At 35.8% G+C, this 24,979-nt stretch overlaps 1 pseudogene; it reads left to right on the forward strand.

Moving 5' to 3' along the window:
* The first annotated feature begins 991 nt into the window (after positions 1–991).
* LOC133805612 (cytochrome c oxidase subunit 3-like) lies at positions 992–24,124 on the forward strand (annotated as a pseudogene).
* Positions 24,125–24,979: the final 855 nt, after the last annotated feature.

Below are 24,979 nucleotides of genomic sequence, written 5' to 3' on the forward strand. Positions count from 1 at the left end.
ATAGACGTATGCTACAATCATCAGGCGATTGTAGAGGGACAAGAGATCTCTGGGGTCCGTATTCCCAATATAGACTGGTATGTCTGACATCTCGAACCCTTTTGGTAGCATGATGTCCAGTATGTGCTTGGTGCACGACTCTTTTTCCTCTTCTTCAGAATCAGAACCTCCACCTTCTTGTTTTCGGACCAGGCGGTCCTTGAATTTTTTAAGAGCGGCTAGTTGCTCCATGAACTGTTTGGCCATTCCATCGTCCAGGTGGACTCTCTTGTTCCTCCTGCCATTGAGGTTATTCCTTAAGTCACCTCATCGGGGGTGAATCTTTTCGTTGCGGGCCCGCTCGTTGAGGCCATCACACAAGTCTACTCAGGAAGTATCATCTCCCAAACTGATTGGTTCTGGCTCTTCCCCGCATTTGCACACTCTGTGATCCTTGTTCACAGAGGCGCTGGGATAAAAGTGTCGTCCTTGATTGTCCCGTATAGGGACGTTCCGAGGCTTAGAACCCCACAAGCGCTTCCCCTGCGAATCTTTCAGAAGATTCCGTCCTTCGACAAGATTCATCCATTCTTTCCTATGGAATTTCCCTAGGTTAGCCTCAGCTTTTGGAACGGGATGAGCTCTTTTATGGGGGTTCATTTTTCCAACAAGATCAACCATTTTGGCTTTTCCTTTTTCTTGAGCAGGATTCGATGGGCTAGCTCTGGGATGCAGGAATGGTCCCGGAGGAGGAATATGGATAATGTCGTTGGGTATGCCAATCTTGAGAGGTAGGACAGGGGGCAGCGTTCCTGGGGGAGGAACGACTGAAGGATTGGCTGCCAATCCTTGTGCAACAATAAAGGCCTGAAGAGCCAGGAGGGACTCTTGCATTTGGCGGGTGGCCTCTTTTTGTTCAGCTATCTTGGTTTCTTGATCCAGGACCTGTTGTCTCAGATGGACCACCTCTGGATCCTCCTGTTCAGGATCCATGTCCTTCTCGTCAGGATCAATGAGGTTTCTGGCCTCGTGAACTTCATATTCCCCTTCATCTTCCTCGCAATAGTCTTCGTCGTAGTCACCCCCATCCCCGAAGTTCTAGGAGTTATCAGGCAGAGGCCCTTGATAAGGCGTATCCTCGGGTTGGTCTTGAGGAAATTGTTGATTGGGTAATTATTCTCCATTGTCTTGTTTTTGCTAGTGAACAGGATCAAACAGGGTATGCCCGGTGTTCACCATTTTTTGCAGATGATCGAGATTTATTCAAGCTTCCTTCAGCTCTCAATGAAAACACCAAAATGTTTACCGAGTTTTTCAGAAACTAGAAATATATTATGAAATAAGAGCTAGAAAGAAAGGATTAAGGATGAACAATCACAATTTTTGGTTGGGGTGTTAATGAGCCTTAGTCCACGAGTCACTAGTATTACGCTTTAGAGAGTTTTGACAATGGAGTTTTTCTATAAGTTTTAGCAGAGTTTTTTCTTGCAAGAGAAATTTTGGGATCCCTGCTACAGTGCACAACTGGCTCTATTTATAGGCAGTCAAGCACCTTGGGCCGGACTAATCCAGGCCCGATAGGGATGTAATTACAGTTTTCTATCAAATGTAGTCTTAATACAACGAATGTAACATAATTAGATGTTGTTAATCTGGGCCCATTGGGCCGGATTAGGCGTGGCCAAGCCTTACAGCTGCCCATTGTACGTTAGTACAGACTGGCCTGCGTGGGCTTCTAAGTGGATCTTGGGGACAGGATCTGTCAGAGTAGTGGAAGTACTATTTCCTAGGAATAGTGTACGTTTCGTGTGTACCCTCTTACGTAGGTTAGTTGAGGAGACCAACTGCCGGATTTCGTGGGGACAGGTCATCATCATGGAAAACTAGGCTTGCCCTATCTGGACGTCTGGTCCGGGTTCATTTACTAATGTCCCAGTTCATTTACCAGAGTCTTGGTTCATTCACCCGGACCCGAGTTCATTTGCCAAGGTGGACATCGTAATATTGAAGATCTTCCCTAGATTCTTGATCAGGTTCGTCTCCAGTGAACAGTTAGTCTGCCACCTTAATTAACATCCCGGATGATGTAGGTTGGTTATGGTGAGGGAGATGAGTTGGGCATGCATCTCAGTCCAGGTTCCTTCATTATGCTCGCACCCATTGAATGTTGTTAGGCTCGATAGTTTTAGGGCTGTCAGGGTTTCCTCCTTCCCCGTCCATTGGGCTCAGGATGGGCCTAGACCTCTTAAGAGGGCCCACAAATCCATTTAGTCACGCCACGTGTCATGAGTGGAAAACAGGGATAACACCTTATTTTGTGGAAGATTGATTTTAGTTAAATAAATAAAAGAAAAATGAAATATCACTGAAAAGGGAATATAGCAGTTTGTGCATGACACAGTCCAAAGACTGTGCCATGTGTATAGCATTGCATTGATATTGTATCAGTGTTGTTTTTATTTTATTTATTTAATTAATTAATAAATATTTTCAAATTTGGTAAGTTAGATATTTACCTAACTTAATTCCTATCATCATTATGATATTATTATATTACTATTATTATTAGGAATAATAAGGTAATAAAATAATCTCTCTATATATGATATAGAATAATAAGAAGAATATACAACATACAAGAAAAGTTTCAGTATTTTTGTCAGACAGAAAGATTATCTTCTTCTTCTTTATTCTAACATTTCTCATACCATAATCCAAGTTCTCATGTGTTGAGAAATACTTGTGATTCCTAAATTACAAACCCATGTTCTTTATGTGCCCACGCATATCTTGAGGTGTAGAGAACACTCCAAAAGATCGTGGTTTGAGTACTGAAAGCATTAGATAGGAAGATCGATATATATTCGGAAGACTTAAATACACTTGATAGGCTTCAAGAGGTAAATAATCATGTTCTTGAATATTTATGTATATGTTTATATGATATATATAAATATACTGTATATTTATATATATGTTGCATGATTAATAATATTGTATGTTAATGTTTCTGTCTGGATGTTTTCTTGATCATATAAACTGTTTATTTGAGAGATGGAAAATATATGTTGTTGTATACAATGTGCCCACCACGCCTATTCCCCTGCGTACTCTGATTGTTTTCCAACAATTGGTACCAGAGTAGGTCATTAATCTATGCATATTATAAATTGTTGTATGAGATTATGTGCATTTTTGTATTATATGTGATATATATTTGAATGGATGGATGTTTATTTTCATGATGATAGATTCTTAAGGGTTGTTTAATAATGGTGCTTTTGGGGCATAGGAATTTTGTAATTTTTCTTTAAAAAATTATGGCTGAAATTCCAAAATGGCCCGAGCTACGAGCCCTAAGATCGACCCCAACCCCGAGCCTAGCCTCGAGCCACACTTGCCTGCGCCACCCGTGCCCATGTGTGCCTCACTGCCCAGGTCCACGCCCTAGTGCCTCCCCGCCCTGCCTTGGCTCGCGCGCCCCTGCCGCGGCTGCCTGCCTAGTCTCACGTGCCCCTGTCGCGGCTGCCTGCCTAGTCTCACGCACCCTTGTCGTGGCTGCCTTCCCAGGCCTGCCCCCCTGCCACGCTTGCCTGCCCAGTCACGCGCAGCCCTGCCACGCCCAGCCTGCCTAGCGTGCGCCCTTGCTAGCCTCCACCGCCGAACCACCTTGCTGTCGCCACACCTTATGGTACACACCTAGGGTTTGTATCTTACAAAGCCTAATGTGTAGTTACCATAATTGTTATAATTATTGATTTAATTAAAAATAAGAAATTTAATTAAAATAGTTTTAATTTGGAAATTTCTTTAATTGACATAATATTGATTATTTTCCTTAATTAAAAATGTTTTAATTGTTATCTTCCATAATTAAAATTGTTTTAATTAAAATATCCAAAATTAAAATTATCTTGAATTTTTATTTATCAAAATTAAATTGTTTACTTTTATTTTTGAATTAAATTACCCAAATTCAAATTTGGCCTTAAAAACCTTTTGGGTGTTAAAGTTAAAATCCAAAATTTAATTATTTTAAAAGTTTGTTTAAAATTATTAAAAAAAGTTGTATAATTCAAAATGGACATGGAAAATGGTGGCATTGGCTCAACAAGACTGCATCTTAAGGTTCAAGATCAATGTGCTCTTCATCAGGCCTTAAATAGTCTAGGTTACATTTTCATGTATTTCTTGCAAAGTGTTGTAATTTTTCTAGAAATACCCAAAAGTTACCACACCCACTTTTATTCACTTATTATAAATGTTTGAATGTCATTAAAATATTTATTAATTTGTCATGCATTATAACATGCCATTCATATACTCACACAGTATGCTATTAGCATGCATTACATTCATGTAGAAACATGCTATCAAGAACATCCTATATTTTTTGTTATATGTTTATATGTGATAATTCATATAATATCAAATTTAGTCTTAATTAGTTAAGATGGTAAATAAAAAATTATTAAAAAGTATTTTATTAAAATAAAAATGATATTCTCTTAATTAAAGAAAAATTAGAATTAGAATTAAGGGCACAATTTTGTTTTGTTTTGCTTAATTGGATTAGTAATTATTAGTATATCATTTGGTAAAAATAATTAAATTTATTTTTATAACTAAATTAAAAAATATTGATTTTGTGAAAAGCACACTTTTCCAAAATAGTGAGTGTGAGAGTGAGTTATGACAATAAGTGTTTATGAAAGGGGTATGTTTGTCCAAAATATGGTTGGGGCACATTAATAAGAGAAATGTTTAAATTGGTATATTAAAAAAAATCTATGTTATGATGCTTAAAACCTAAAATTTTCTAGTAGATATATGTAATGTCACTTATTATTATATGGGTAAATGAAATAGCTACACTTGCCCCCAAAGATTTAACACCCACCAATAGATGAACCAAATCATTTATATATATATTAGTTTAGAACGATTAGGGATGTCAATTTAACCTGCGGGGTAGGGTCCCCGTGGGGACCCGTCCTTAATGGGGTGGGGGCAGGGAACATAACCCCCATCCTGAAACCATCATGTTTACATTGTAATTTATATTTTCAATATAAAGATTATTAAAAATATATTATATAATAATTTATATAAAAATATATATTTATTAATTGTATAATTTATTATTTTTTAATTAATTTATATTAAAAAGTATTAATTATTTTAATTTATTTTATCAATTTTAGAAAAAAAATTAAACATTTTTATTATACGAGTACCCAATAAGACTCTGAATCCGAGACAGGGCGGGAACGGAGAGCCTTCCCCAACCCCGCTCCGCCCCATTTACATCCCTAAGAACGGTTACAACTTGCATTAAAATAAAAACAAGACTCGTTCAACAGCGTGTTAGAGAAGCGCACATTGAAAAGTTGCACTAAATTCTAAGTCGAGGACTTGAAAGCATGCTATTGTGAGATCTCCATTATTGGTTGAACATCGAGATGCATAGGAAGGGCTCGTGTCGCCTCTGTTTGTAGCCTCCCTAAGGAAAGGCTTCCAAATATGTTTATTTCATCTCAAGGTAGACTTCTCTTATGAGAATATAATTAGTGATGTATTTCAAGTTTGATTGACCCCAAGGCACACTCTTGAGTTAAGTCATTGATTGAAAATAATGGGTTACACTCCAAAAGTGTCTCTCGACTTTCGAGCACGACTAGTGAATCTTGACCAAACTAGCGGTATTTCATAAATCAAAAGAAAAAAATGCGTTTTTAAGTTTTCTCTTATGAAATTGAGATTTGTCTCAAAATTAATTTGGAGTTAGTTTGACCTACCCCAATGCGGTCAATTAATTTTCAAATTAATTTATCATGGATTAGTATATATTTTATGAGTTTTTATATGTTGCATTCATGCATCATGTTTACTTTTCTAAATAAAATATGATATTTATTATATGTTTTAACTCATTATATTTTATTTATTTATTTCCAGCAACAATGGGTGATTCTCTTAATCTCGATCAAGAACCTCAAAATGTGAAAGAACCGGTGAATCCTCGTGACGGCTACCTTAGTACTTTTCATTTAGACTTCAACAATCTTGATGTTTGTGTTGGGAAACTTATACATGATCTTCATTTATTTTCATGTAGATCTAATATTAAATAAATTAATATGAGATAGCCTAGAACATGTTTCAAAAATTGAATTCAAAGAGAAATAATGATAAGAATACTTACATGATACGCAGCGGAATAATATAGTCCTTCCTTCAGTTTCTTTAACCCTTGTACTGTCCTAGAGTATTACCAAGAAACTGAATCGATCTTCTATTATCTTCATAGTCTTCCAAAGTATCCTTAGAATCACCTAAACTAGAGTGGGAAATTCTCAACACATGATATAGATACAGAGAGAAGAAGAGAAAAGAACAATAAGGCTTAGAAAATGACTTATGCTTAGAGAGAATCTAAAACCTATTAGAAACATGTGTTTCAACTTGTGACTTGACTTGTGTTTTCAACTCTCTCTTAACATTCCTTTTATAAACTCAATTAGGTCATTTATTTAATTAAAAAATTAATAAAATAATAGTCAATTAACAGCCATAGGTCCAAATTATAATGGGTGTTAGGCTTGTGAAATTTCTCATTTGATTATAAGCCCATTGGACATAAAATCAAGGCATGTATTATTTTCTATTGATTTAATTAATTAAATAATTATTTAAATCCTTTATCAAATTAATTATTCATAATTTGAACCTTGATGTAAAATTATTTATTAATTTAGATATCAATTTATATTAATTAATAAATCTGCCCTAATTTCTCTTTTCTACACAAAATTACATAACTCTGTGAAACTATCCAAAATTGACCTGGTCAACTTTGATAATTTTAATTGATAATTAAATCAATTAATTGAGACTATCTAGATGATTTTATCCAAGGTACAGTGGGGACCATGGGCCTATGAAATCAAGCTCAAATAAGTTATCATAAATCTAACAAATAAATTTACTAACTTATTAATTCCTCGTGACTCCACTAAAGACTCAGAATTGCACTCTTTAATTCATAGAACGCTCTATAACAAATATAGATACACTATTAATTATCCATTGTTACAACCATAATTGTCACTCAATCCTCTATAGACGGTCTACAATGAGATGGGACTAAGATACCGTTTTACCCATCATTGTATTTTATCCTTAAAACACTTAGTTCCTTGTAAATGATATTTCAGTAAACTAATTTAATTACTGAAATGAGATATCTATCATTTAACACCTTGAACCAAACTTAAAGGAAACCATCATTTCACTTCTTCATCAGAAGCTATAGATGTTCATATCTATGATTAACACTCTCACTCAATTATACTACTGAGCTCCCAAGATGTAAGTATGGGCTAGTCCGTAGGGTAAATTGGTAACGAACAAGTCAAAGAACTCAAATAATACAACCAGTTAGAATACTAACCACTCAGAATTGAGATTGAATTGACATATGGTCAACTATATGATATGACTAGAATAGATAATAACTGTATGTTTACTTATCCTATCAACTGTCAATATCGGTCTAGTCCGATGTAACAAATACATCCGATCTTATCTACTTTGCTAATGTTTTGGAAAGAACATAACACTACAATGTGTAAGTAGATCATATCGTAGATTGGCAAGTCAGTGTAAACTCTGTGCACTGACTAATCTTAGAACTAACTTATTTTGAACATATAATCATATTTATATTCCACTGTGATTACGTCACTATAAATACGATTTGCTACATGCTTGGGATTTAATAAAAGTTTATATTAAACAAATAGTCATGAAAATAAAACATGAGAGAATAGCGATTGACCAACTCAAAAAAATATTTTCTATTCTTTTATTGATAATAAATGAGATTACAAAGAAATTTGGGTTTTAATTAGGGCATAAAACCCCAAAACTCCCACTTGCACTAATTGAAACTAATTCCTTAATTCTACAAATCCCATTTCCTTGATATGCTTATCAAATGTTGCTTCTGGTAGTGCCTTTGTAAATGGATCTGAAATATTGCCTTCAGATGCAATCTTCATAACCTTCACATCTCCCTTGGCCACATATTCTCGAATAATGTGATACTTCCTTTCTATATGCTTACTCCTCTTGTGACTACGAGGTTCTTTCAAGTTGGCTATCGCTCTTGTATTGTCATAAAACAACACAAGCGGTTTATCCATTTCTGGAATAACACCAAGATCCGAATAAAACTTCTTTAGCCAGACTATTTCCTTAGATGATTCTGAAGCGGCTATGTACTCAGCCTCCATGGTGGAATCTGAGATTGCAAACTGCTTTACGCTTCTCCATTTCACAGCTCCACTCCCAAGAGTAAACACCATTCCAGAAGTAGACTTCCTGTCATCGACATCAGTCTGAAAATCTGAATCAGTGTAGCATACAGGGTCAAGAACACCACCCTTGTAGACGAACATATAATCCCTAGTCTGTCTTAAATACTTCAGGATATGCTTAACTGTTATCCAATGTTCTGGTCCTAGGTTTGACTGATACTTGTTCACTACTCCAACTGCATAGCAGATATCTAGTCTAGTACATAGCATGGCATACATAAAACTTCCAACTGCAAATGCGTAATGAGATTTTGTCATTGCATCTTCCTCTTTAGGAGTATGGAGAGATTGCTTCTTTAAAAGATGAATTCCATGGCGGGATGGTAAACGTCCTTTCTTGGAATTTGTCACTGAGAAACGTTCAAGCACTTTATCTATCTAAGCTACTTGAGATAAAGCTAAGAGTCTGTTCTTTCTATCCCTGATGATCTGGATACTTAGAACATAACTTGCTTCACCTAAATCCTTCATCTGGAATTGAGTGCTCAACCAATTCTTCACATCTGATAATTTCTTAACATTGTTTCCAATGAGTAAGATATCATCTACATAAAGAACCAGGAATACCACTATTTTATTTGCCTTTAGTTGGTAAACACAAGGCTCATCAATATTTTGTTCAAAGCCATAGGTTTTGATTATTTCATCAAACCTAAGATTACAGGAACGAGAAGCTTGCTTAAGTCCATAAATGGACCTATTCAACTTGCAAACTTTTCCTTATTGTCTAGCTACTTTAAATCCTTCTGGCTGATCCATTTAAATGACTTTGTCAAGCTTTCAATTAAGAAAAGCTATCTCGACGTCCATTTTCCAGATCTCACAGTCCACGCCTAAGATTCCAGGAGGATGCAAATGGACTTGAGCAGGGCTACTGGACTAAAAGTTTCCTCATAGTCCACGCCTTCTCTTTGGGTATAACCCTTTGCCACTAATCGAGCTTTATAAATCTCGATATTTCCATCAACACCTCGTTTCTTCTTATAGATCCACTTGCACCCAATGTCCCTAAAGTCACTAGGAGCTTCCACAAGATCCTAGACAGAATTTGAGTACATGGACTGCATTTCCTATTTCATGGCTTCGAGCCATAGTTCCTTTTCAGGGCTAGCCATTGCCTATTTTGAAAGACAACAGATCATCATCACTAGTGTCACCAACAACCATATTGGTTTCACCATCCAAACCATAGCGAACTGGGTTCCTAGAAACCCTCCCAGTATGACGAGGCTCCGTGTCTGTTTGCTCAAGAGCAATGGTACTTTCTTCATTTAAATTGACTTGCGCCGGTTGGATATGAAGAGTTGGAATTTTATCATCAACTCGCGTTGATGATGATGGAACATTGGTTGGAGTAAATTCTTTAACCATCTCCTTTAAAACTACTTTGCTGCGTGGTTTGAAGTATTGGACATAGTCATTTTCCAAAAAAGTAGCATTCGTAGAAGTAAACACTTTCTTTTCCGAATGACTATAGAAAAGTCCACCCCGAGTATCTTTAGGATAGCCAACAAACATGCAAACTTCAGTTCGCAGTTCTAGGTTTCCTTCCTTTTTCCTCAGGACGTGGGCGGGCCACCCCCAGATTCTATAATGGCGTAAACTAGATTCACGACCATTCCAGCGTTCTAAAGGTGTTTTGGGGATTGATTTAGACAGCACTACATTGAGAATGTCGTTCGAAGTTTCATTTGCATGTCCCTAAAACAAAGTTGGTAGAGTTGAGTAACTAAGCATGCATCTAACCATTTCCAATAAAGTTCTGTTTCGGCGTTCCGCTACACCATTTTGTTGAGGAATACCCGGGGTAGTAAGTTGTGATAAAATCCCAAGTTCAGTTAAATGATCTTGGAAATGCATATCCAAATATTCTCAAACCCTATCAAATCACAAGATCTTTAACGTTTTACCTAATTGGTTCTGAGCCATCGCTAGGAATTCCTGAAACTTTGAAAATGTTTCTGATTTCCTATGCATTAGGTAAAGACATAAGTATCTAGAGTAATTGTCAATGAAAGTGACGAAATACTCAAAACCACCCCTGCCTTGTACATTCAAAGGTCCACAAACATCTGAATGCACAAGTCCAAGTGGTTCTTTGGCCCTATCACCCTTTGCAGAGAATGGATGCTTGGTTAGTTTGCCTTCTAGACAAGATTCACAGACAGGTAATTCACCTAAGGCGAGTTCCCTCAAAGACCTGTCCTTTGTAAGTCCTTGAATCTTATCATAGCCAATGTGACCTAGTCCCAAGTGCCATAAATACGTCATATTATCGTTATCGGTCTTTTGACATGTATTGGTCCTAGGTTTAGCTACTTTGAATAAATCAATGTTAAGAGCGAAGGGTTCGTTAGGTCGCAGAATATAAAGCCAGTTTTCCAAACATGCAATACACAATTGTGATCCATTAAAAGAAATAGATATATTAGTGTTAGCGTCGTTTTTCGTTAACTTGAAAAGGAGAGCAATTAAACAGGAAAATATCAGAGGAAATGAAAGAAGATGAAGATCTGAGATTTTTTCAGTAGTTAAATCTGCCTAGTTCACGAGTCTGTGTTATTAGCACTTGGGAGATTTCTGGAAACTTTTCAGAGAATAGTTGCCCAATTTTTTTCTCAAGATCTTAGAATTTCAGTCCCCTACAAATGGAATTTCCTTCTCTATTTACAGAGATGGTTACAGAATTCATTCCCACATATTTCGGGAAGATATTATGTGAATCAAATAATATAATGCTATTGAATGCGTTATTTCCTACGTACATGGAAACGCCCCATAAAATGTGGGATCGGATAACAAATTAGATAATATCCCGTAAACATTGGGATTTTACAACAATAAATATGTTCATATATAATCGATTATTTCAGATACGGAATTCATTACATCTCTGAGACTATCAGTCAATCACGAGCTTGTCGCCTAACTTCGCCTACGCTCAGAACAAGTAACCACTGACGAAGTCATCACATTCGAGCTTACACTTCCCAGACTCGAACCATTTCGTCTGAAGGCAAGAGATGCACTAGGGAAATATATTTCAAACCATGGTTTATTGCGAGCTCAGAGCACATTCAAGGCTTCACACCCTCGAGCTTTTCGAGGTCATTATTTACATCAAAGTGGTCTGACTGAAGGATCATATGACAATTGTGCATATTTCGAGCTTACACCTAACGGGCCTAGATTTCGGGATCATAACTTCTCATGTTCGAAATCTGGGTGTAACATTTTGCCCCTTCAAAAGTCTCAGTTCGAATCCTATGAGAAGGAAACTTTTGAACTATCCTTCTCGGAAACTGTACTCGAGTGTTGACACGCGTCAACCATGGGTTGCTCAATTAGAGTACTCAGTACCTTTTCACCATTCCAATGTCTATTCATCTGCCGCCATTACTTCATTTATACCTGACTGTCAGATCAGATACCAAATCTAGCCAATGGCCCTGTAGAAGTCCAAGAACTTTACTTAACTAATTAGATAGTAGTAGCAATAGTAATAGTAGTAGTATTTTTATGACTGTGGATTTTGGTTCAGACCGAGATTTAATTGGACACTCGTAGTAACACTTGTAGATTTTCTAAGTTTAACCTATAGTTTAAGAATATTAATTTTAACCTAAGGTTTGATTAATATGACTGATATTGATGGTGATATTTATTATATTATAAGGTTTAGATAGACCCAATAAGAAAGTAACACTTGTCATGTGGATGTTTAATGATAATCAAGTATTTTTGAGGAATAAGTTTATTAAGAGTAATATTTGAATGTCCTAGGGTTTGTCAGCAGCTTTGAAAACGTTAGAGGACTTAGTCAAGGATGTTTACTTAATTCAAATTAAGCTGAAAATGTGCAATTCCGTGTTTAAATATTCAGCGTATGCCGATATATCGCAGCTATAGGGGGAGATATATCGCAGTACGGGAATACGAAAAACACGTAACTTCGCACGATCACCTTGACGAGCCTCGGGCATGCTGGCCCAGGCGATATATCACCTACAAGGGGCGATATATCGGCTCCTTTGATATATTTTTGAATGTTTTTGAAAACATTCTCATTTTAATCTTTAACCTCTTGATAATCCAGCATCTTTCTTACCGAGTCTTCAGCCTCTGCTAAACGATAATTCAAATATTTTTCAATTAAAAAGCCATTATTTTATTCATGTTAAATGAAGATCTTTTCATTCTTGAACTCTATAAATAGGACCTAGTACCCAGCCATTTATTCATTCATCAAGCTAAGTTCAGAGGCTACAAGCTGCTAGGTTATTTTTTAGAGTGTAAACACTTGGGTTGGAGATTATAAGCTTACCAAACACTTGGGAGTAAGGTTTATAGCACATTTCGGTTCAAGGTTTAGATCGGTCATAGAAGCATTCAAGGTATTCCAAACTCTAGTTCATTTTTGGTATTGTTTTCCTTAAGTTCTTATAGTTTTCTACTCAGCACCCTAACTTTATTCTTTATTTTTGGATAGGAAATCTAAGATCTTGAACATAAGGTTTTTGGTAAGTATATTCTTGATGGTATAGTTCGTCCATTCTTTTCATTCCTTTTTCTTCAGTATACTTACCCTTTCATTGATGGTTTTTAGGAGTGTTCCAACGTCCCAAACCTGTTCTCATATCCCGGTACTTTTGGTAAGGAAAATAGGATAGGATTTTATATGTTATGTTATGTGTTATCTTATGATTTAAGTGTTATGTATATGTTATATGTTATATTATGTATGTTTGTAGACTTGGGCATATGACCTGTCTAACTAACAAGCCCTAATAAATTTATGGGCATTTGACTTGCTTAGCTAGCAAGCCCCACAAATCTAATGGGCATATGACTTGTTTGGTTTACGGGACCCCAAGTAATAATGGCCATTATAGTATATGTGACATATGTTATGATATGTTTTAGTATATGTTGATATGAATTTTATGTATATAATTTATGTGTTAGATTTTCCTTGCTGGGCATTAGGCTCATTCCTTTATGTGTTTATGTGCAGGAAAATAGCTTTGGTGGCGGGAAAGGTTCTTGGAAGCTTGGGGATATGTATTGAGGCGAGATGGAATCGATGGACCGAGAGTTCGATTTGAGGATGAAGTCTCTTTAATTATGGCTTTCTATGTATTTTTCCGCAATTGGTTGTAATAAGTTTTAATTAAGTTTTCATTATGTCAAAGTTATGTTTTATTTCAAACATTGGGATCCCAATGTCCTACTTATGAATTTTATATAGTTTTAAACCTTTACCTTATAGTTTTGAAATAAAGATATGTTATTTCAAATGTATGTTTTCATAAGATTAGTATAGAAATTAGTAATGGTCCAAAGTCTAGAGTAGTTGGGTCATTACAATATAGTCGAGGAAGATCATGCGTGCCTATTTTTATTAAAGAATGTTTTTTTATTTAAATGTTACTCAATTTTTTTTATGTTAATGACAATTATTTTATTTTTATAAAACCATGGATCCATGTATTTATTTTCAAGTTTTTATTCAATAAAAGAGCAATATTTACGATTACGACCCAAAGCTGTGTTCTCGGTAATCTTTGAGAAATTAGGGCGTTACACTTATTTATTTGCATTGTCAATTGGAGTGTAGTTCATTTTCAATATTTTTTTCTCTCTCTCAATGTTTCTTCTTCTATTGACACAAATTTCCAAATATAAACCCCATTACAAACCATCCCCCAATCACTTTTCATATGCTCATGGTATAACTCAAGGAAGAACATTTTTCAAGGGTTCAAATAGGCTCAACATTGGTGTCAAATAATAAAAAGAATCACATTAAGCTCAAAATGGGTAACTAGGGATTTAATACATCAATGTTGGCTTGAAAGGCTGAAACGTTCCGAAGAATTGCCTAAATCACTTCCTAAGTATGTATCATCTAGGATTTCGTCTCAAAAAGCGAGCAAATAAGTTATAGGATAACAACACTTTCATATTTTATTTTCATTTTCAAAATTCAGCAAGCATAAATATTGTTCAATAACAATTTTTTTTATTAAAAATCATGAACAAGCTCTCAATTATTTAAGTGGACAAAGTAAAAAATAGAAAGAAATATTCAACCAAGCACACTGATTTTTATAGTTTCATTACATTCAATTTATACACCATATCATTCAACATATTAGCATTGGCTATCATTGTCAACTTGATTCAAAATACAACTCTAAACACCCTAAACAAAACATAAACCTAATAAAAAGTTAAACAAACACCAAACATAGACAACTAAAATATATATACAATGAGCAAACCAAAAAAAAAGCAAACCCCCTTCTCTCAAACTTAATCTAAACAAAATAAAAATTTCCTCTAATCCAATGCATTGCTCCATTATAGTGACTGTCATTGTTGTCCTCCTTAGGTTGCAAACTTTCACAAAAACAAGAACACAAAACAAAATATATTATTTTCTTCAAGATCAATGGGGTCTTCAGCCTCGTGATCTTCGTACTCCCCTTCATCTTCCTCGTAATAACCTTCGTCGTAGTCACCCCCATCCCCGAAGTTTCGGGAGTCATCGGGCAGAGGCCCCCTGAGAAGGTGTATCCTCAGGTTGGTCTTGAGGAACTGTTTGCTTAGGCAACTGTTCTCCATTGTCTTGTTGTTGCGAGTGAACATGAACGAACCTGGTGTGCCTAGTATTCACAATTTTTGCAGATGATAAAGTTTGATTTATGCTTTCTTCAGCTCTAAATAAAAGCACCAAAATGTTTACCGAGTTTTTTGGAAACTAGAAATATATTAAGAAATAAGAGCTAGAAAGAAAGGATCAAAGATAAAAAAAAATAGAGTTTTTACGTGGTTGGGGTGTTAATGAGCCTTAGTCCACGAGTCTATTGTATTAGATTTTAGAGAGCTTTTGACAACAGAGTTTTCTGCAAGTTTTAGCAGAGTAATTTCTTACAAGATAAAATATGGGATCCTCGCTACAGTGCACAACTAATCCTACTTATAGGCAATCAAGCACAATGGGCTTGAACCATACTAATTCGGGCCCAATGAGGATGTAATCATAGTTTGCTCGCTAATGGTGCCATAAACAAAGAATGTTGCTTAATAAAACATAGTAATCAGGGCCATTGGGCCGACTTGGGCATGGCCAAGCCTTACAGCTGAAAAATAGTACGTAACCTTAGACTAGTTCGCGTGGGCTTCTAACAGGATCCTGGGGACAGAATCTATCAGAGTAGTGGCAGTACTGTTTCCTAGGAGCAGTGTACATTCTGTGTGTAACCTCTTCTACATTTTAGTTGAGGAGACCAACTTCCGTGTTTCTTGGGGACACAACAGCGTCAGGGAATATCAAACTTGCCCTATCTGGACATTTGGTTCGAGTTCCTTTACTAATGTCCCAGTTCATTAACCGGAGTCCTGGTTCGCTCACAGGACGGGTTCATTCTTGACAAGGTCTATTCCCAAACTAGTGAGCCTACCACCTCTATTGGCATCTTGGAGGATACGGGTAGGTTGGGACCAGGAATATGAGGTTGGCTTGCATCTTGGTCCCGGTTCCCTTGTTGTGGTCGTGCCCATCGAACATTGTTGGGCTTTTTGTCAATTGGGCTATTAGGACTTTCTTCTTCCCTGTTCGTCGGACTTAGGATTGGACCGGATCTCTTTAAGGGAGCCCATGGACCCATTGCGTCATGCCATGTGTCTAAGGGGAAAACAGGGATAACACATATGAACCATGGCTCTAGTACCAACTGTAAAGACCCGACTAACTTAAAGACCTCAGACCTTTAAAACTACCATCACATACTACTATCTTTTGGATACATACATATAATAATAGAACTTTATTATAAAAAATAAAAAATATGGGATCCCATTGTTTATACATAAAAACATAAAGAAAAAAAATCTTTATTTAATTGTTCAAATACTAAATGCGAATATCATAAATACATAATAAAAAGACTCAAATTTTAACGTCATCCTCGATCAATCCCATCGGTCCATTCCTTTAGTTCCTCTCCCAATACACATGCCAAAGCCACTTAGGATCTGTCTTGTAACGACCCAACTACTCTAGACTTTGGACCATTAATGACTACTATACATAGACACTGATTTTTAATAAAACTTACAAGTGAAATAATCATAACTTCATTTAAAACTTGTAAGACCAATGTTAAACTACATAAAATTTAAAGTAGGATATGGGATCCCATTGTTTTTAAAATAAAAACATAACATAATTCTAAATAAATGGATTACATAACAAAGTGCAGAAAATACATATAAAACTTAAAGAGACTTCATCCTCGAATCGAACGCTCGGTCCATCGATTCCATCCCGCCTCAATACACATCCCCAAGCTTCCAAGAACCTTTCCCGCCACCAAAGCTATTTTCCTGCTTATATAAACATAAAGGAGTGAGCCTAATGCCCAGCAAGGAAAACCTAACACGTAAACCATATACATATAATTCATATCGCAACATATAATAAAACATATCATAAACATATGTCACATATACTATAATGGCCATTATTACTTGGGGCTCATAAACTAAACAAGTCATATTCCCATTAGATTTGTGGGGCTTGCTAGCTAAGCAAGTCATATGCCCATAAATTTATTGGGGCTTGTTAGTTATACAGGTCATATGCCCAAGTCTACAATCATACATAATATAACATACAACATAACATAACACATAAATCATAAGATAAAACATAACATAACATAGAAAATCCTATCCTATTTTCCTTACCAAAAATACCGGGATATGAGAACATGATTGGGACTTTGGAACACTCCTAAAAACCATCAATGAAAGGGTGAGTATACTAAAGCAAAAGGGATGAAAACAATGAAAGAACTATACCATTGAAAGATACTTACCAAGAACCTTATGTTCAAGATCTTAGATTTCCTAACCAAGAATAAAGAATAGAGTTAGGATTTTGAGTAGAAAACTATAAGAACTTAAGGAAACAATACAGAAATGAACTAGAATTTGGAATACCTTTAATGCTTCTATGATCGATCTAAACCTCGAACCGAAATGTGCTATAAACCTTACTTCCCAAGTGTTTGGTAAGCTTATAATCCCCAACCCAAGTGTTTACACTCTCAAGTACTCCTAGCAGCTTGCAGGCTCTGAACTTAGTTTGATGAATGAACAAATGACTGGGTACTAGGTCCTATTTATAGAGTTCAACAATGAAAAGATCTTCATTTAACTTGAATAAAATAATGGATTTTTAAGTGAAAAATATTTGAATTATCGTTCAGCAGAGGCTGAAGACTCGGTTAGAAAGATGCTGGACTTATCAAGAGGTTAAGGAATAAAATGAGAATGATTTCAAAAACATTCAAAAATTCATCAAAGGAGCCGATATATCGCCTGGGGTAATATGCCCGAGGCTCATCGAGTTGGTCGTGCGAAGTTACGTGTTTTTCGTATCCCCATATTGCGATATATCGCCCCCTATAGCTGCGATATATCGGCATAAGCTGAATATTTAAACACGAAATTGCACAATTTCAGCCTAATTTGAATTGAGTAATCAACCTTGACTAAGTCCTCTAACAATTTCAAAGCTGCTGATAGACCCTAGGATATTCAAATATTAATCTTAATAAACTTATTCCTCAAAAATACTTAATTATCATTAAACATACTCATGACAAGTGTTACTATCTTATCGGGTCTATCTAAACCTTATAATATAATAAATATCACCATCAATATCAGTCATATTAATCAAACCTTAGGTTAAAATTAATATTCTTAAACTATAGGTTAAATTTAGAAAATCTACAAGTGTTACTACGAGTGTCCAATTAAATCCCGGTTTGAACCAAAATCCACAGTCATAAAAATACTACAATTATTTCTATTGCTACTACTAGCTAACTAGCTAAGTAAAGTTCTTGGACTCTACAATTCTCCCCTACTAAAAAGAATTTCGTCCTTGAAATTTACTTACCAAATAGCTCTGGATACCGGCCTTGCATGTCCTCCGCCAACTCCCACGTTGCCTCTCGTTCAGAACTATTACTCCATAGGACTTTGACTATAGGAGTGCTCTTGGACCATAACTGCTTCACCCCCTATCCAGGATGCTAACCGGTCGTTCCTCGTAACTCAAGTCTTTCGGGAGTGCTATCGTATCGTATTTGAGGACGTGAGATGGGTCTGACACATACTTGCGTAGCATCGAGATGTGGAACACGTCGTGACTATCTGCTAGTGCTAGTGGTAGGGCTAGTCTATACGCAACTGCTCCCACTTTGTCCAATATCTCAAAAGGACCTATAAATCAGGGACTAAGCTTGCCTTTCTTCCCAAACCGCTTTACACCTTTCATAGGAGATATCTTCAAGAAGACTTGATCTCCGACTTTGAATTCCACATCGCGTTGCTTGACATCCTCATAGCTTTTCTGACGGCTTTGAGCAGCAAGCATACGCTGTCTAATAAGCGCTACTGCTTCTTGAGCTTGTCTAACAGCTTCGGGACCTAGAAGCTGCCTTTCTCCTACCTCGTCCTAGTGCAACGGTGATCGGCACCTCCTTCCATATAGCAATTAATAAGGTGCCATCCCGATCGTTGACTGGTAGCTATTGTTGTAGGAAAACTCTATCAGCGACAAGTACTTATCCCATGATCCTCCGAAATCAAGTACACATGCGCGTAGCATATCTTCTAAAATCTGAATCGTACGCTCGGATTTCCCTTCTGTCTGAGGATGAAAAGCTGTACTAAGACTTAACTTAGTACCCATAGCTTGCTATAAACTCCCCCAAAATCTCGATGTAAACACCGATCCCTATCCGACACTATTGTCTTGGGGATTCCATGCAACCATACTATCTCTTGGACATAGATGTCTGCATATTGGTCTGCCGTGTATGAAGTCCTAACAGGTAGGAAATGAGCCGACTTGGTTAGTCTATCTATTACTATCCAAGCGGAATCATGCTGCTTATTCGTTCTTGGCAAACCTATCATGAAGTCCATAGCTATATCGTCCCACTTCATTCTGGTACGCTAAGCGGTTGCAATAAACCTGCAGGTCGCTGATGGTCTTCTTTCACTTGCTGGCATACAAGACACTTAGACAAAAACTCTGCTATGTCCTTCTTCATCCCTAGCCACTAATAGATTGCCTTAACGTCATGAGTCATCTTGGTCAACCCTGGGTGAACTGAGTACGGGGTACTGTGCGCTTCTTCTAGAATCGTCTTCTTAATCCTTTGATCATTTGGCACGCATACCCAATCCTTATATCTCAATAAACCTTGACTAGATATTGAGAAATCTGTGGTCTTGCCTTCTCAGATTACATCCATATGTGCTGCTAGTGTGTCGTCATGTCCCTGACCAATCCGTATATCTTCTAGCAGATTCGACTGGATAGACAAGTTAGCCCGCTTGCCGAAAACTAATACTATTTCAGCATTGATTAGCTTCTGCTGCAGTGGCTTTTCTAATCCGGCTAAAGCTGATAAATTTCTATAACTTTTCCTACTAAGCGCATCGGGAACTATGTTTGCTTTTCCCGGGTGGTATAGGATTTCGTAGTCGTAATCCTTCACTAATTCTAACCACCTGCGCTGCCTCATGTTAAGCTCCTTCTGAGTAAAGAAGTATTTTAAACTTTTGTGGTCCATATAAATCTCGCACCATTCTCCGTAAAGATAATGGCGCCAGATTTTCAACACAAAGACCACCGCTGCCAACTCCATATCGTGAGTTGGATAGCGCTGCTCGTACTCCTTCAACTGTCATGAGGTGTAGGCATTCACCTTGTCATTTTGCATCAGCATGCAACCCAATCCTTGCTTCGATGCATCGCAGTAAACTACGAACTTTTCGTTGGGTGTCGGTACACAGAGTACTGGTGCTGAGCAAAGCTTATCCTTAAGCAACTGGAAGCTTTCTTCACATCTATCATTCCAGTTGAATCTTTGTTGTTTCCGGGTCAGGTTGGTGAGCGGAGTAGCTATCTTAGACAAGCCCTCTACAAACCTCCTATAATAACCTGCTAACCCTAGAAAGCTTCTTACTTTCGATGCATTCTTGCCGTCAGGAGTCTCGAACATCACTTTAAACTCTCAAGTACTCCTAGCAGCTTGTAGGCTCTGAACTCAGTTTGATGAATGAATAAATGGCTGGGTACTAGGTCCTATTTATAGAGTTCAAGAATGAAAATATCTTCATTTAACTTGAATAAAATAATGGCTTTTAAAGTGAAAAATATTTGAATTATCGTTCAGCAGAGGCTGAAGACTCGATCAGAAAGATGCTGGACTTATCAAGAGGTTAAGGAATAAAATGAGAATGATTTCAAAAACATTCAAAAATCCATCAAAGGAGCCGATATATCGCCCCTAGTAGGCAATATATCGCCTGGGATAATATGCCCGAGGCTCGTTGAGTTGGTTGTGCGAAGTTACGTGTTTTTCGTATCCCCGTAGTGCGATATATTGCCCTCTATAGCTGCGATATATCGGCATACGCTGAATATTTAAACACGCAATTGGACATTTTTAGCCTAATTTGAATTGAGTAAAGAACCTTGACTAAGTCCTCTAACGATTTCAAAGCGGCTGACAGACCCTAGGATATTCAAATATTAATCTTAATAAACTTATTCCTCAAAAATACTTAATTATCATTAATCATACACATGACAAGTGTTACTATCTTATTGGGTCTATCTAAACCTTATAATATAATAAATATCACCATCAATATCAGTCATATTAATCAAACCTTAGGTTAAAATTAATATTCTTAAACTATAGGTTAAACATAGAAAATCTACCAGTGTTACTACGAGTATCCAATTAAATCCCGGTCTGAACCAAAATCCACAGTCATAAAAATACTACAATTATTACTCTTGCTACTACTATCTAACTAGCTAAGTAAAGTTCTTGGACTCTACATGTCCTGCCTTCCATGTTCATTTAACTGCACAATCTAAATAAAAATGAATGAGCCTAATGCCCAGTAATGAAAAACTACTAAAGCATAAACATAAAACATAAAAATAGACTACAATATTAATGGCCATTAACTCATTACTGTAGTATGTGATGGAAACCGTTATAGTCCTCTTGCTACTATTTAGAAGTAGGTTTAAACATAACTATAGTCTAAGATAATGATAAAAAATCTCAGGATTTGCTATTTAAGCAACCATATTTCCCAAGCGACTAAACGACATAAAAGAAAAAAAACATACATACACATAGCACATAAATCTAACTTATTTTCCTTACCAAAAACCGGGGTATTGGAGACAAGCGTAGGATTGGAAACTTCTAAAACCAAACAGTAAAACCATATGCTTCCTAAAGAAAGGAAGATGAAAAGAAGATATAAACCATCAAGATAAAAACTTACCGAAAACCTTAAGTTTCAAGAAATCAAGCACCTAATCAAAAGTCATTATAACGAGTTGGGATTTGAAGTAAAAGAAAAGAATAAGAGGAATAGAAATGAACTAAACCTAAAGATTAAGAGTACCTTAGATAGGTTAGAGCTTTGATCTATACCTCAATACCATAATCTCACTCTAGCTTACTTCCCAAGTGTTTAGAAAAACTTAGTTTTGAAAGCTTTTAACCCAAAACCCTAGTGTTTCTCTCTATAATGAATTTGGCAACTTTGAGGCTCTAAGAAGTGTTTGAAAGATGATGCAAATGGCTGAGTGAAGGGTCATATTTATAGAGTTCAAGGAGTGAAACTAACTCCCATTAAAATGAATAAATAAATGAATAAAAATGGGATTTTCTACTCAACTAAGGCCCAGAACTCGGTCAAAATCGTTCAAGAGCAAGTCCAAGTTGTTGAGGGTTGTTTCTAGTTTCGAATTCCACAAAGTTTCAAAATGGGTTGATGGAGCCGATACATCGCTTATAGCCTGCCCCATTTTTCTGAGGTTCCGTGGTTTTGTTCGTGCGAAGTCGATGTGTTTTCCGTATCAACATAGGTGATATATCGGCCCCTATAGCTGTGATATATCAGATTAAGCTGGTATATTAAATCACATTTTTACACATTTTAAGCACACTTAAAGTTCTTTAAACCACTTTGACTAAGTAATATGAGATCCTAACATCTGAGGGAAGGTTCTAGACTTTCTATGTTTATCCTCGATTATTTTATTCTTTTCTTTCATTTCAAATCCTAACTCGTTATAATGACTTTTGGTTAGGAGCACCATTTTCTTGAAACTTAAGAATTTCGATAAGTCTTTATTTCAATGGTTTAAATCTTCTCTTCATCTTCTTTCTTTAGGAAACTTATGATTTTTAATGTTTGGTTTTAAGAGTTTCCAATCCGTCACTTGTCTCCAATATCTTGGTTTTGGTAAGGAAAATAAGTTAGATTTTATGTGCTATATGTTTGTATGTATGTTTTTTTTTTATGTTTATAGTCACTTGGGAAATATGGTTGCTTAGATAGCAAATCCTAAAGAGTTTTATCGTTATCATAGACTATACATGTGTCTAAACCTACCTCTAAAATAACAGTTAAGAGAACTATAGTTGTCTTTATCACATACTATGATAATGAGTTAATGACCATTAATAATGTAGTCATTTTTATGTTTTATGATTTATGTCTTATGTATTATGTTTTAGTAGTTTTTCCTTACTATGCATTAGGCTCATTCCTTTTTATTTAGATTGTGCAGGAAAATGAACATGGAAGGCGGGACGGATCTGAGGTGGCTTTGGCATGTGTATTGGGCGAGGAACTAATGGAATGAACCAAAGGGATTGATCGAGGATGATGTTGACATTTTGAGTCTTTTAATTATGTCTTTATGATTTTCGCATTTAGTACTTGAATATTTAACTAAAGATTTTGTTTGCTTTATGATTTTATGTATATATAATGGGATCCCATGTTTTTGGATTTTCTATGTATAAATAAATAAAGTTCTATTATTTTTATGTGTATATCCGAAAATAGTAGTTATGTCTTTGTAGTTTTAAAGGTTCGAGGTGTTTAGATTAGTCGAGTCTTTACAATATCTTAACTATTTGGCAACCACCGTGGGAGGTGTGATGTACATGCACTCATTTCAAGGGGGTGTAACACTTCTCATTCTTGGCGTCATATTTATCTTATATACAATGTTCATATGGTGGTGCGATGTTCTACGTGAATCCACATTGGAAGGACATCAAACCAAAGTAGTACAATTAAGACTTCGATATGGTTTTCTTGAATTCATCGTATTAGAGGTCATGTTCTTTTTGGGCTTTTTTTGTTCTTCTTTGGCACCTACGGTAGAGATCAGAGGTATTTGGCCCCTAAAAGGGATTGGGGTTTTAGATCCTTGGGAAATCCCTTTTTTTAATACCCTAATTCTCCTTTCATCCAGAGTTGTTGTAACTTGGACTCATCATGCTATACTCGTGGGGAAGGAGAAACGAGCAGTTACACTTTAGTAGCTGCCATTTTACTAGCTCTAGTATTCATAGGCTTTCAAGGAATGGAATATTATCAAGCACCCCTTCACTATTTCGGATAATATTTATGATTCTACCTTTTTCTTAGCAACTGGCTTTCATGGTTTTTATGTGATTATCGATACTCTTTTCTTGATCATATGTGGTATTCGCCAATATCTTGGTCATCTCACCAATGAGCATCACGTTGGCTTTAAAGTAGCTGCATGGTACTGGCATTTTGTAGACATGGTTTGGTTATTCCAATTTGTCTCTATCTATTAGTGGGGAGGTATATGAAGGAACTAAATAGTGGATTGAGTACTGAAAGCTTGAAGACAAAGGGAACCGGGCTTTTAAAACAATAGATTTGAAAAATATCATATTTTAATTAATTAATTAATTTTTTTTATTTAAGTTTATGTTTGTTCTAGTTTTTAAATTTGGCAGTGACAACAACATATTATATATTATATGTTTAATATAATATTAATATTATATGTGGATTTTAAATTTAAGTTTGTTGCTAGTTTTTTTTTTAAAAAGTTTGTTTCTAGTTGATAGTAGATTATATATATTATATATTTAATATGATATTATTCAAATACGTGAAGTTTAAGTTTAATTAAAATTTATTTAAGTTATAAAACATATGGTTTTATTATTTTTAAATAATTATTATTGTAAAATGTCTCAAAAATATCATATTTTAATTTATTTAATTAATTATTTATTTAATATTAAGTCATGTTTACAATCTACCGTTAAATATAATAATATCCCGTTAAAGTTAACGAAAAAATTAAAAAATTGTTAAAACCAAAAATTTTAATTATCTACAAATTTTATATAGAAGAGATATACAACAACTTTAGCCCAAAATGGTTCGGTAGGATTTTGGAATTTCGGGTAGCGTGTTGGGCACATCTTCCAGGGCTTCTAGATTTTGGGTCTGAGACAATCTACAATAGAAGATTTAAATATTGTGCTATATTTGGCACAAAAAATCAATATATAATATATTTGACACAATTTTTGGCATTACGCTCCAATGCACAATTGTAAAAACTGATGCAAAAATTATTTTTTCATTGATGCCCATTGTATACTATATCTTATAGAAAATATACAAAAAGTAATGTTAATAGTTAAATA

This window comes from Humulus lupulus, chromosome X (genome assembly GCF_963169125.1).
Source record: "Humulus lupulus chromosome X, drHumLupu1.1, whole genome shotgun sequence".
NCBI lineage: Eukaryota > Viridiplantae > Streptophyta > Magnoliopsida > Rosales > Cannabaceae > Humulus > Humulus lupulus.